This window comes from Marmota flaviventris, chromosome 3, assembly GCF_047511675.1.
Source record: "Marmota flaviventris isolate mMarFla1 chromosome 3, mMarFla1.hap1, whole genome shotgun sequence".
In the NCBI taxonomy this organism is placed as follows: Eukaryota; Metazoa; Chordata; class Mammalia; order Rodentia; family Sciuridae; genus Marmota; species Marmota flaviventris.
This window is the reverse complement of record NC_092500.1, coordinates 142,335,371-142,349,368: the sequence shown is the minus strand read 5'-3', so window position 1 is coordinate 142,349,368 and position 13,998 is coordinate 142,335,371.

Sequence of the window (13,998 nt, the reverse complement as noted above, 5' to 3'; positions counted from 1 at the left end):
TATTTTTTGTCACGGGCAAGAAAGTCAATTCCTGAACCAACTGGCCTGTCTTATGATGCTGGTCATAAAATAAATAAATAAATAAATGTTCACCCTAAATGTTTCTAGAGTTACAAAAATATCTTTCTGTCCAGCATCTAATGAAGTGCCTTATAGGTACATTTGAATTTTTTTAGTCTGCCTATAAACCTCCCTTTTCTAGGAATAGCATACTTGAATTTTTAGGGTAACCCTATGATAAACCCCACCCCATTTCCACTGTTCTCATCCTTTTGCTTCCCCAACATACACATGCTGTACCAATGTGGTTTACTTGGCGATCTCCGGTCCCTGAGGTGATCCCACTTTCCCAGCTTAATCTGATTAACCCAAGAAAGTTCAAACTAGAGTGCTCCCCTTGCGTTGTACCAGCTGGGACTGGGACCATTGGTGGAAACTTTAGGTCATGAGGCTTGGGATGAATCAGCAATTGAACCTCTGGAGCAGTTACTAGGAGACAACAAGTGAGGAGGAGAGAAGACATAAAGAAAAGAAATGGAGAGAATCCTGCAAGAGTTTGAGTCCTGGGTTCCAGCCAATGATAAGGTTCAGCTGCTATTCCAACAGAGGATTAATATCCAGAATATATAAAGAACCAAAAAAAAAAAAAACCACTTATCACAAAAAACTCATAAATAACCCAACCAACAAATGGACAAATACATTAGATACCTCTCAAATTAAAAAAAAAATTACAAATGTCCAACAAATATATGAAAAAAATGTATATCTTTAGTAATTAGAGAAACGCAAATCAACTACATTGAGAGTTCATCTCAATTCAGTTAGAAAGGCAGAGTCATCAGGAATAAAAATAAGATCTGCTAATGAGAATTTTGGGAAAAAGAAACACATATACACTGTTAGTGGGATTGTAAATTAGTACAACCATTATGGAAATCAATATGGATTTTCCTCAAAAGACTGGGAATGAAACCACCATATGACTCAGCTATACCATTCTTCAGTATTTATTCAAAGAAATTAAAATTAGCATACTATAGTGATTTATGTATATCCCACAATTATAGCAAGACAGTTCACAATGGACCAATTATGAAGCCAGCTTAGGTGTCCATCAGCATATAAATTGATAAAGAAAAGTACACACACACACACACACACACATAATGCAGTGGAATTTTATTTAGCAAAAACAAAGTTATGTCACTTTTAGGGAAATAGATGAACTTGAGAGCATTATATTAAATGAAGTAAACCAGACTTAGAAAGTCAAAGGTTGTATTTTTTTTCTCATATTTTCTCTAGAAAGAAAAAACGGGAAGGGGAAGAGAGGGAATCTCATGACTATAAAGAGAGACCAGTATAGTAGAGTAAGGGAAAGAGGAGGGAAGGAAATTGGAGGTCCTGGGGAAATTGATCAAATTATGTTACGTGCATGTACAAATACAGAAAAAAATCCCATTATTATGTATTATTACATGTATCAATAGAAAATAAATCTAAAACTTCAGAGTTATGTCATTCTTTGAGTAGGGCATAGAAAGACAAAGACATTTTTTGTTAAAATATACCTCTAGGGAGAACAATCTGTACCCATCCCTAATTCAGGTGTGCTTTTAGGCAACTCACATGGGAAGAAATAAAAATATTAGATGAGATTTTAACTGCATGTCCTCAAAAAATTGAGAACGCTACAAATGATTTAAAAAAAAAAAAAAGGAAACCTCTGCATGAGTTCTGTGCCTGTAAGATGAAATACATTTTTATGGAAGTCATCTATGAACTGTGGGTAAACTGAGCAAGGTTGATGCCATTAGGCAGGGAAGCTTGGTATTGGGAACTCCCAGTAGGAATCCACTGGTTCAAGAATGCCTGATTCACGCGGCCCCCTGCCTAGGTCACTGCTCAAGTTCTAACAGCACCAGAGATGGGAGTGACCCACTGGAGCCAGATACCTCCTGTAGATGGGTGTCATTTGCCAAAAGTCAATCAACCTGTTTACTGCAAGACCCCTGCCACACCCAGAAGCAGCACTGAAACAAGACTACTCCCATTGAAACCTTATTCCTGCCTTTAATGTACTCCCCATTATATAAAGAATCCAGGCCTTTTTCAGTTGTTGAGAGGAATTGGAAGACCCACCAGATGCTCTGCTTTTTATATATAATTTCTGAATCTGTCTTTATTTCTTATTGATTATTTCAGACTTTTTATTTTCCCAGGCAGCTCACACCCAGACAGGGAACTCTTCTGTCAGGGTGCTGGTCACTCTGATACATTTGTTTTCTAAACACATTACATTGCATTCCCCCCCTCCTTTTTTTTTTGGTATCAGGGATTGACCCCAGGGGTGCTTAATCACCAAACCACATCCCCAGCCCTTTTATTTGGGTAGGGGGATTGCAAGTGTGCTTCACCATTCCAAGCTTTCCCACTTTTTAAATAAATGCATAATTTACATATATATATATATATTTACAAATATATATATGTATATAGTAGACAATGCTTTGATGTGCATATGTGTTGTGAAATGATTACCACAACCAAGCTAATTAAATAACTATCATCTCACACCATTATCATTTGAGTGTAGGGATTGGTAAGATCTACTGGCTAGCAAATTTTATATGTACAATGAAGTACTATTAATTATAATCACAATTTATTCATCCTACAAATTGAAACTTTGTACCCCTTGACCCACATCTCCTATTCCCCCCACTTCCCAGACCCTGGAAACCACCATTCTACTCATTGCTAAATTGACTTCTATTTTTTTATATTCCATACAGGAGATAATCATATAATTCAAATAATCACATTATTTATTTATTTATTTTATTGATTATTTTAAAAATGAATGACAGTGGAATGCATCACAATTTTTATTTCACACATACAGCAAAATTTTTCTTATCTCTGGTTGTATATAAAGTATGTTGATACCAATTTGTGTCTTCATAAATGTGCTTTGGATAATGATGTCTATCACATTCCACCATCCATGCTAATCCCCTGACCCTTCCTTTTCCCTCCCACCCCTCTGCCCTATCTAGAATTCATCTATTCCTCTCATGCTCCCCCTCCCCACCCCACTATGAGTCAGCCTCCTTATATCAGAGAAAACATTCAGCATTTGTTTTATGGGGGATTGATTAACTTCACTTAGCATTATCTTCTCCAGCTGCATCCATTTACCTGCAAATGCCATGATTTTACTCTCTTTTATTGCTGGGTAAAATTCCATTGTGTATATATGCCACATTTTTTTTTTATCCATTCATTCACTGAAGGGCATCTAGGCTGGCTCCACAGTTTAGATATTGTGAATTGTGCTGCTATAAACATTGATATGTTTGTGTCCCTGTAGTATGCTGTTTTTAAGTCTTTTGGGTATAAACCCAGGAGAGGGACAGCTGGGTCAAATGGTGGTTCCATTCCCAGTATTCCAAGGAATCTCCATACTGCTTTCCATATCGGCTGCACCAATTTGCAGTCCCACCAGCAACGTATGAGTGTGCCTTTGTAATCATATAATTTTTGTACTTCATTCTATTAATGCATTGTGCCTCAGTATATTTTGTGTTCTATAACAAAATACCTGACACTGAATAACGTATAAAAAAAGATTTATTTGATTCATAATTCTTGTGGCTGGAACACTATAAAAATAACAGCAATATACATCAATACATACATAGAACATTACAAACTTATACAGAACATTTATTTTAAAAACAGCAGAATGCACATTCTTTTCAAGTACACACAAAAACATTTTCCAGAATAGATAATATGCTCGGCCTAACAAAGCACTAGTTTTAACAAACTTACAAAAACTGAAAACTGTCTAGAGCCTTCTGTGGGCTGTGTGTGAACTACATTAGCATCGTAGTCGAACAGGCAGGAGAAATGGTGTCTGGGAACTTCCAGTGGACATTTCCTCTGTCTGACTGCCCAGACACATTGTGAGCCCTGCCAAAAGTCCCACACAGCACTGGAAATGGGGTGACCTGCTGCAGCCACACAGACTCTCAGAGATGGGTGTGACATGCCAAGATGCCAATCAACCTGCTGACTGCAAGACACCATGAAGGAAACTCCACTCCTGAAACCTTATCCCTGCCTTTGATGTACCCTCTTAAATAAATACAGGGGCCATTTTTCAATTGTCCAGTACCAGCTCCTGTGTGGACTGGATCTATCAGGTGCTCCATCCTTTAAACATAGTTCTAACTTTGTCTTTTGTGCTTCACTAATTATTCTAGACTTTAGTTTCTTAGGTGACTTATACCCTCCTGGGCAAGAAGAAGAACCCCCTTAACAAGACGCTGGCCACCTTCCCATGGAAAACAGCAGGTATTTTGTCCAAACACATTGACTATGTTAAAATACTGGTTCCTTATCAATTTTATGTCTGAATAATGATGTATTCACTGCTGAAATCGTGTTCCTGACACTTCTTCCTTAGTTCTGTTAACATTTTTTATATGTTTAGGTTTTTTTTAGATTGGATGTATATGTATTTACAATTGATATATCCTCGTGGACGGATGCCTGTTTTATCATTATCAGTAATTCCCTGTTTCCACAGAGGATACACTGTAAGATCCTCATTGGATGCCTGAAACCTCAAATAACACTGATCCCTACCCATACTTAGCACTGGGATATCATGACAGCTGATCTGACAATCATGGCTCATCTGTGACTGAAGATGTACAATGCATACAGCATGGATATGTTGGACAAAAGGGAGATTCACATCCCAGATGGGGCAGAGTGGGATGATGTGAGATTTTTATCACACTACTCCCAACAACATGCAACTTAAAACTTACAAATTGTTTCTAGAATTTTCCATTCAATATTTCCAGACTGTGGTTGACCAGGTTTAACTGAAACCACAGAAGCAAAACCATGCATGATGGGACTATCTTCATGACCTTCTTTGGCTCTTGTAATGCTTTTTGATTAAACTCCATTTTGTCTGATAAAGGATGACAACCTCTTCTCTCTTTTGGTTGCCATTTAAGTGTAGTATCTTTTCCTATCCCTTCACTTCCATATTATGTGTTCTATTATAGCTAAAGTTAGTCCCTGGTACAAATTACATAATTTTTTTTCACTGTTACTTATTTTTATTTTTTTTAACCATACGATTTATTTTTATTTTTTTTTAGTCATACATGACAGCAGAATGCATTTTGACATATAATACATACATGGAATGTACATACATCAATCATATTGTCTATTCTATTCTGCTGCCCTTCCTATCCCTCCTACTCCTCCCCTCCTCTCCCATCCTTTCTCTCTATCCAATCTAATGTGACACAATTTTTATTTTCTTTTTCTCATCACAACATCATATATGTATTCTGTATAACAATGAGGTTCTCCTTCCATCTTCCGTGCAACTCCCCTTCTCCCTCTTTTTCCCTCCCACCTCTCTTCCCTATTTAGTGGTAGTCTTCTTCTCATGCTCTTCCTCCATATCCCATTTTCAGTCACCCCCCTTATATCAGAGAAGACATTCGGGATTTGTTTTTTAGGGATTGGCTAACTTCACTTAGCATAATCTGCTCTAATGACATCCATTTGCCTGCAAATGCCATGATCTTGTTATTTTTTAGTGCTGAGTAATTCCTGCTTAGAATTACTTTAGCTATTCTGGGTCTCTTATTTTTCTAGATGAATTTCATGATTGCTTTTTCTATTTCTGCAAGGAATGTCATTGGGATTTTGATGGGAATTGCATTGAATCTGTAAAGTGCTTTTGGTAATATGGCCATCTTAATAATATTAATTCTACCAATCCTTGAGCAAGGTAAATCCTTCCATCTTCTAAGGTCTTCTTCTATTTCTTTCTTCAGGGTTCTGTAGTTTTCATTGTATAGATCTTTCACCTCTTTTGTTAAGTTGATTCCCAGGTATTTTTTTATTTTTTTGAGGATATTGTGAATGGAGTAGTTGTCCTCATTTCCATTTCAGAGAATTTGTCACTGATATACAGGAATGCCTTTGACTTATTGTATTGATTTTATATCCTGCCACTTTGCTGAATTCATTTACTAGTTCTAGAAGTTTCTTGGTTGAACTTTTTGGGTCTGCTAGGTATAGGATTATGTCATCGGCAAATAGTGCTAATTTAAGTTCTTCTTTTCCTATATTTATGCCTTTAATTTCTTTCGTCTAATTGCTCTGGCTAGTGTTTCAAGAACTATGTTGAATAGAAGTGGTAAGAGAGGGCATCCCTGTCTTGTTCCAGATTTTAAAGGGAATGCCTTCAATTTTTCTCCATTTAGAATGATGCTGGCCTGAGGCTTAGCATGTATAGCTTTTACCATGTTGAGGTAATTTCCTGTTATCTCTAATTTTTCTAGAGTTTTGAACATAAAGGGATACTGTATTTCGTCGAATGCTTTTTCTGCGTCTATCGAGATGATCATATGGTTCTTATCTTTAAGTCTATTGATGTGGTGAATTACATTTATTGATTTCCGTATATTGAACCAGCCTTGCATCCCAGGGATGAATCCCACTTGGTCATGGTGCATGATCTTTTTGATATATTTTTGTATCCAATTTGCCAGAATTTTATTGAGGATTTTTGCATCTATATTCATTAGGGATATTGATCTGAAGTTTTCTTTCTTTGAAGTGTCTTTATCTGGTTTTGGAATCAGGGTGATGTTGGCCTCATAGAATGAATTTGGAAGTACTCCCTCTTTTTCTATCTCCTGAAATAGATTGAAGAGTATTGGTATTAGTTCTTCTTTAAAGTTCTTGTAAAACTCTGCTGTATATCTGTCCGGTCCTGGGCTTTTCTTGGTTGGCAGTCTTTTGATGGCTTCTTCTATTTCCTCACTTGATATTGGTCTGTTTAGGTTGTTTATATCATCCTGACTCAATCTGGGTAGCTGATATGCCTTAAGGAATTTATCGATGCCTTCATTATCCTCTATTTTATTTGAGTATAGGGTTTCAAAATAATTTCTAATTATCTTCTGTATTTCTGAAGTGTCTGTTGTGATGTTGCCTTTTTCATCCTGTAAGCTAGTAATTTGGATTCTCTCTCTTCTTCTCTTTCTTAGAGTGGCTAGTGATCTATCAATCTTTTTTATTTTTTCAAAAAACCAACTTTTAGTTTTGTCAATTTTTTCAATTGTGTCTTTTGTTTCGATTTAATTGATTTCAGCTCTGATTTTAATTATTTCTTGCCTTCTACTGTATTTGCTGCTGATTTGTTCTTCTTTTTCTAAGTCTTTGAGGTGTAGTGTGAGGTCATTTATTTGTTGGCTTTTCCTTCTTTTAAGGAATGAACTCCATGAAATGAATTTTCCTCTTAGTACTGCTTTCATAGTATCCCAGAGATTTCGATATGTCATGTCTGAGTTTTCATTTACCTCTAAGAATTTTTTAATTTCCTCTTTGATGTCTTCTGTAACCCTTTGTTCATTCAGTAGCATATTGCTTATTCTCCATGTGATGTAGGATTTTTTCTTTCTTATTTTATTTTTGATTTCCAATTTCATTCCATTATGATCAGATAAAATGCATGGTAGTATCTCTACTCCTTTGTATTTGCTAAGATTTGCCCTGTGACATAATATATGGTCTATTTTTGAGAAGGATCCATGTGCTGCTGAGAAGAAAGTGTATCTGCTTGATGTTGGGTGGTATATTCTGTATATGTCAATTAAGTCTAAGTTATTAATTGTATTATTGAGCTCTGTGGTTTCTTTATTCAACTTTTGTTTGGAAGATGTGTCCAGTGGTGAGAGAGGTGTGTTAAAATCTCCCATGATTATTGTGTTGTGGTCTATTTGACTCTTGAATTTGAGAAGAGTTTGTTTGATGAACGTAGCTGCACCATTGTTTGGGGCATATATATTAATGATCGTTAAGTCTTGTTAGTGTATGGTTTCCTTGAGCAGTATGTAGTGTCCTTGTTTATCCCTTTTGATTAACTTTGGCTTGAAGTCTATTTTATTTGATACAAATATGGACACACCTGCTTGCTTCTGAGGTCCATATGAATGGTATGATTATTCCCAACCTTTCACCTTCAGTCTGTTTATGTCTTTTCCTATCAGATGAGTCTCCTGTAGGCAGCATATTGTTGGATCTTTTTTTTTTAATCCAGTCTACTAGCCTATGTCTTTTGATTGGCGCATTTACGCCATTAACATTTAGGGTTACTATTGAGATATGGTTTGTACTTCCAGCCATATTTGGTTATTTATGTTACTTAACATGATTTGTTTTCCCTCTTTGATTGGTTTTTCCTTTACTGTACTACCTCCCACTGTTGGTTTTCATTGTTATTTTCCATTTCCTCTTCTTGTAATGTTTTGCCAAGGATGTTTTGAAGAGCTGGTTTTCTAGCTGCAAATTCTTTTAACTTTTGCTTATCGTGGAAGATTTTTATTTCACCTTCAATCCTGAAGCTTAATTTCGCTGGATACACAATTCTTGGTTGGAACCCATTTTCTTTCAGTGTTTGAAATATGTTGTTCCAGGATCTTCTAGCTTTCAGAGTCTGTGTTGAAAGATCAGCTGTTATCCTGATTGGTTTACCCCTAAATGTAATCTGCTTCCTTTCTCTTGTGGCTTTTAAGATTCTCTCCTTATTCTGTATGTTGGGCATCTTCATTATTATGTGTCTTGGTGTGGATCTCTTATGATTTTGTACATTTGGTGACCTGTAGGCTTCTAGTATTTGGATTTCTTTTTCATTCTTTAAGTCTGGGAAGTTTTCTAGTATTATTTCATTGAACGGATTGCTCATTCCTTTGGTTTGGACCTCTATACCCTCTTGTATCCCAATAACTCTTAAGTTTGGTCTCTTTATATTATACCATAATTTTTGGATGTTCTGCTCATGATTTCTTAACATTCTCACTGAGCTGTCTATGTTCTTTTCAAGTTAAAAAACTTTGTCTTCGTTGTCTGATGTTCTATCTTCTAAGTGTTCTACACTGCTGGAATACTCTCATTTGAGTTTTTAATTTGGTTTATTGTTTCCTGCATTTCCAGAATTCATATATATATATATATATATATATATATATATATCCTCTATCTCCCTTTAGAGTTCATCTTTTGCTTCTTGGATTTGTTTATGTAATTCATTGTCGAAGTGATCTTTCATTGTCTGATTTTGCTGTCTAATGTTTTCCTTGAGACTCCAGATCATCTGAAGCATGTATATCCTGAACTCTTTATCTGACATTCCATCAGCTGCAGATATTACGTCTTCTAATGTTGAATAGTCCTGCATTGTTTGTGGTCCTTTCTTTCCTTGTCTTTTTATACTGCTCATGTTTCTTTCTAGTTTTGTGAAACTGTTGTGTTAATGGTTTTCCCCTTCTATATTTATATTGTTCTTGTATAGCTTCAAAATCCCTGTTTTGCGGAGAAAGACAATGTTAACAGTTCCCAATATCAACAGTACATCATCTAAGCACAAGTTTTCATTATTAATACATTTATAGTTAGAATATAAGTCTACAGATATTGGTTTCAATTATTATTTTAAAATATAGTCATTAGTTTCATAAAAGGCATACTATATCTGGTGGCATATAGAAAACTGAATTTCAGATGAAGGATGTTATACTTGGAGGGAAAGGAGTGAGGGTATGAGGTTAAACTAACTTAGCAACTTTGGAGAACTCTAACCAATAGACTGGTAATTTATGGAAGAATGTATAGACTCAACCTCCTATCTGTATTTAGATAGTTACCCTATGTATAGATAGTAAAAGTTAGGGGTTGAAAGTGGGATAGAGGGAGTAAGAATGAAGAAAAGGAAAAAAATAACAAGGAAGAAAAGAGAAAAAAGAGAGAAGGAAAAAGAAAGTAAGAAAGAAATAAGGGGAAAAAGGGGGGAAGGTGGGGCATATGCAATTCCTCTATATTATATTATTTTGGTGATTTGGTTGTTCATGCACAGTTCTTGGTTTCACATATGTTGAGGTTGTGAAAGAGAGAAGAAAAGAAAGAAAAAAAAAGTCTCTCAGAACTCTGTTTTCCTTGCTTCCAGTAGGTGGCGTTGTCTATTCCTAGCTTGAGCCTCTGTGTTCAGGGTGGTGGATGTAGCCAGTGTGAAAGGACATGAGCTTCCACCTGTATCTTCCCTATTCTAGTCTCTGAGGTGGAAACCAGGTGCCTGTACAGTTGTTGTTTTGTGTTGATAGCTACGACCCCCAAAAGCTTGTGGGAAATATTTTGAGTTATCGCAGCTAAGGGTGGGGGAGTTGGAAACCGGGTACCTGGATCAGCCGCAGAACCGTGCTGGTAGCCACACCCCCTTTGATGGGTTTTAAGGGTTGATGGGCTTCCTCCGGACTAGCGCGTGGGGTGGGGTTGAGCTTCCTCCTCCGGTCTCCAAATTACATAATTAAAAAAAAAAATCCATTCAGCCACTATGTCTTTTGATTATAGAATTTAATCCATAAATATATTTAATATAATTATTGATAGGTAAAAACTTAGTGCTGCCCATCTTGTTATTTTTTTTTCTGTTTTGTATATCGTTCCTTGTGATTTGATTATTTTTTATACTGCTATGCTTTGATTCTTTATCTTTCATGGATATATTAAAAGTAATTTTTTTTCATGTTTATATTATTGGTATAACCTTCTATTTTAGACTGAGAACAGCTTAACTTCTGTTTTATAGATATACTCTACATTTTAAGTTCTGCTTCCCCCACATTTTATGTTATTCATATCAAAATTTATACCTTATATATATTATGTAACCACTGACAAATTATTATAACTATAGTTATTTCTAGTATTTGTTTTTTTAGCTTTTACTAGAGTTGAAAGAGATTTTTGCACAACCACTACAGTAATACAGCATTCTGAATTTGATCAATTCTTACCTTTATATTGAGTTTTATTCATTCATATGTTTTTATTTTCTTAGTGTCCTTTTTTTTCAACGATTGAACTCCCTTTAGCATATTTTGCAAGGCAAGTTTAGTGATAATGACTTCCATAGCTTTTATTTGTTGGGAAAATTCCATCTCACTTTTGAAAGACAGCTTTGCTGGGTATAGTATTCTTGTTTGACAGAGTTTTTTTTCCCCCTTTCAGTACAGATGCTCCTGACGTAAAACGGGATAAATCACAATAAACTCATCAATAAGCTGTAAAAATCACAAATCAAAATTGTATCTGATACACCTAACCTACCAAACATCACTGCTTAACTACATGATACATTGTACATTGTTGGTTATTTACCTTGGTGATCTCATGGCTGCTCCTCAGCATCATAAGAGATTATTACACTTTATATTGCTAGCTTGGGAAAAGGTCCAGATTCAACATTGGAAGCAAGATTTCTACTTCATATGTATCAATTTTGCACTATTGTAAAGGGAAAAAGAGTTGAACTATCGTAAGTTGGTAACTGTACTTTGAGTATGTCATATCACTCTCTTCTGACTTAAAAAATTTCTAAGAATTCCCCTGATGGGAATACAGATATCTTTGTATGTGTCAAGTTGTGTATATGGTTGCTTTAAACATTCTCTTTGTCCTTGACTTTTAATGATTTGATTAAAACGTGTATTGGGGGAAGATGTCTTTATATTTAATCTATTTGGGTGTCTTTGGGATTCATGGATCTAGATGTTCATATCCTTCTTCACATTTGAGATTTTATTTTCATTATTTCTTTAAATAAGCATCTAAAGGGGTTTTTTTTCTTTCTCTGCTCCTTCTGGGATTCTTAGAATGCATATAAATTTTCTTAATTGTGTCTTACAAGCCCTTTAGGCTTTCTTCATTCTTTACTAGTCTTTTTTTCTTTTTGTTACTCTGGTTAATTTCAAAGGAACTGTCACAGAGCTTGCTGATTCTTTCTTTGTTGAACCGCCTATTTTACTTTTGCATTGTTTTCCTGATTTTGTTTAGTCATCTAGCTGTATTCACTTGCAGGTCATTGAATTTATTTAAGATAATTATTTTGAATTCTCAGTCAGGCAATTTGTAGACTGACATTATTTTTTTAGCCAGTTTCTGATGCTTCATTTTGTTCCTTTGCTGTGTTATTTTCCCCTGATTATTTGTGATCCTTGCAGCCTTACATTGGCTGTCTTCACATTTGAAGAAGTAAGCACCTATTTTAGACTATAAAAATTGACTTTATCAAAGAAAGCCATTAATTATTAATTCATACAGAGATTCTTGGTGGGCTATCTGATGGGGTCCTTGGGCAGGCTTGCTATTGAGGTCAGGAAGGATAGCGTGCTACATGGGTCTGCAGGGGTGGGTCTAGATCTTAGGTCCAGAGAAGCTAGCCTGGCACCAGGACCTACTGGGGTGGGCCTGGTCACTGTGTCCATAAAAGCATGACTGGGGAACAGGTTTAGTGGGGCTGCAAGGATCCTGTGCAGAAGAACTGGCTTAAAGTCTTGAGGGTTGACCTGACACTGGGGTGGGGGGATCTTGAGCTGGAAACTTCAGAAGCCAACCTGACTTTGAGCTCACCTGATCCCTCCATCTATGGAGATGTATCTGTTCTAAGCCCACAGATGGCCACTAGGGCCCACTGGAGTGGGCTTGGCAGCTGGGTTCACTGGGCCTGGTCTGGGACCTGAGTTCATTGGGGAAGGTGTGGTGATGGGATGGGTCTGAATCCTGGGTCTTCAGGAGTTAGCCTGGACTCTGAAGTCATAGGGACAAGCTTGGAGCTGGGGTAGGCCTCAAGCTTAGCTTTGTGGGGAGTATCGGGATCTCCAGGGTCTTCCTGGTCTGAAATAAGCCGGAGGCTGCTGGGCCCATGTGGTGGGCCTGGAGGTTGGGTTTGAAGGTACCTAACCTGCCTGGAGCCTGGTTCTGCAGTGGCTGCCCTGGTCCTGAGATTTACTAGGGCAGGCTTAGGGCTGAAATCTGTAGCAAAATTGAGCATATGCCTTATTCTCTTTCCTTCATTGAGAGGAATGTCTTTTCCACACTTTTCAACATGCCTTTTTGTTATTTCTGTGGTCCAACCAGGTAATTTAACCTCTCATCTAGATTCCTTAGTTCTTGGGAAGATATTTTGTGCTTGGGTTGTTGTTCAAACTAATGTTTCCACAAGGGAATGAGTGCCAGAAATCCTATTCTGCCATCTTGTTGATATTACTCTATGAAATAGTTAATATATTAAGTAGCTGAATACAGGAAGAGGGTGTTCAGGGAATATTTCAACAGGACAAAAAGTTGAAAGTGTTAGCAGCGACCCAAAGTCAATATTGAAGCCAAGCAAATATTGCCTGCTGTGCCACATTAAGAACAGCTAGAGGAGTGTTCAATTTTAAGTGGCGAGAGACTCCCTCATCTTCAGAACCACAGAAGCAATTGTGTTTTCAGGTAGCAAATTTCTATTATTCTGGTTGCTTCCAAAGAGTGTTTTGTTTCTGAAGTATAATTTTTACTTTGTGAAGAATCTATTAGTTTGTGTTCTAATTTTCTGAGTGTTTAGAAAGTCTAGAAAAAACTGATGCTCTTGAATGTGGAAATATTTAAATGCATGCCATTTTAAAATAAAAGACAATATTTGATTGGTTTAACATTTTTAAAGAGGCTTTACTATTTTCATACAGAGAGATTATGGACTGGTGTTATTGCTATTATAATAAATGTATTTTTATTTATGTCAAGAGGTTTAGCAACTGTTTAATTCTTCCCTACCAATTCTCTTTTCAAAATTATTAGCAACAGAGCTGAAAAAGTAACAATAATAGTGTAAAACTCTCAATTCTCTATCTTGGGAAGCATTCTAAATTTTCCAAGTTCCTAGAGACAAAAAGTAAAACCAAACCAACAAACAAAAAAATCCACAAAAAATTTAAAAAGTCCTGGCTCTCTCTATTGGTATTCTTATGCTTTGATTTGTAACTCAGACAGTTACAAGAAAATCTGTATCATCTAAGATTAAGGTTTGTGTTAAATGTCTGTTAAATATGATTCCCAACTAACAGATTT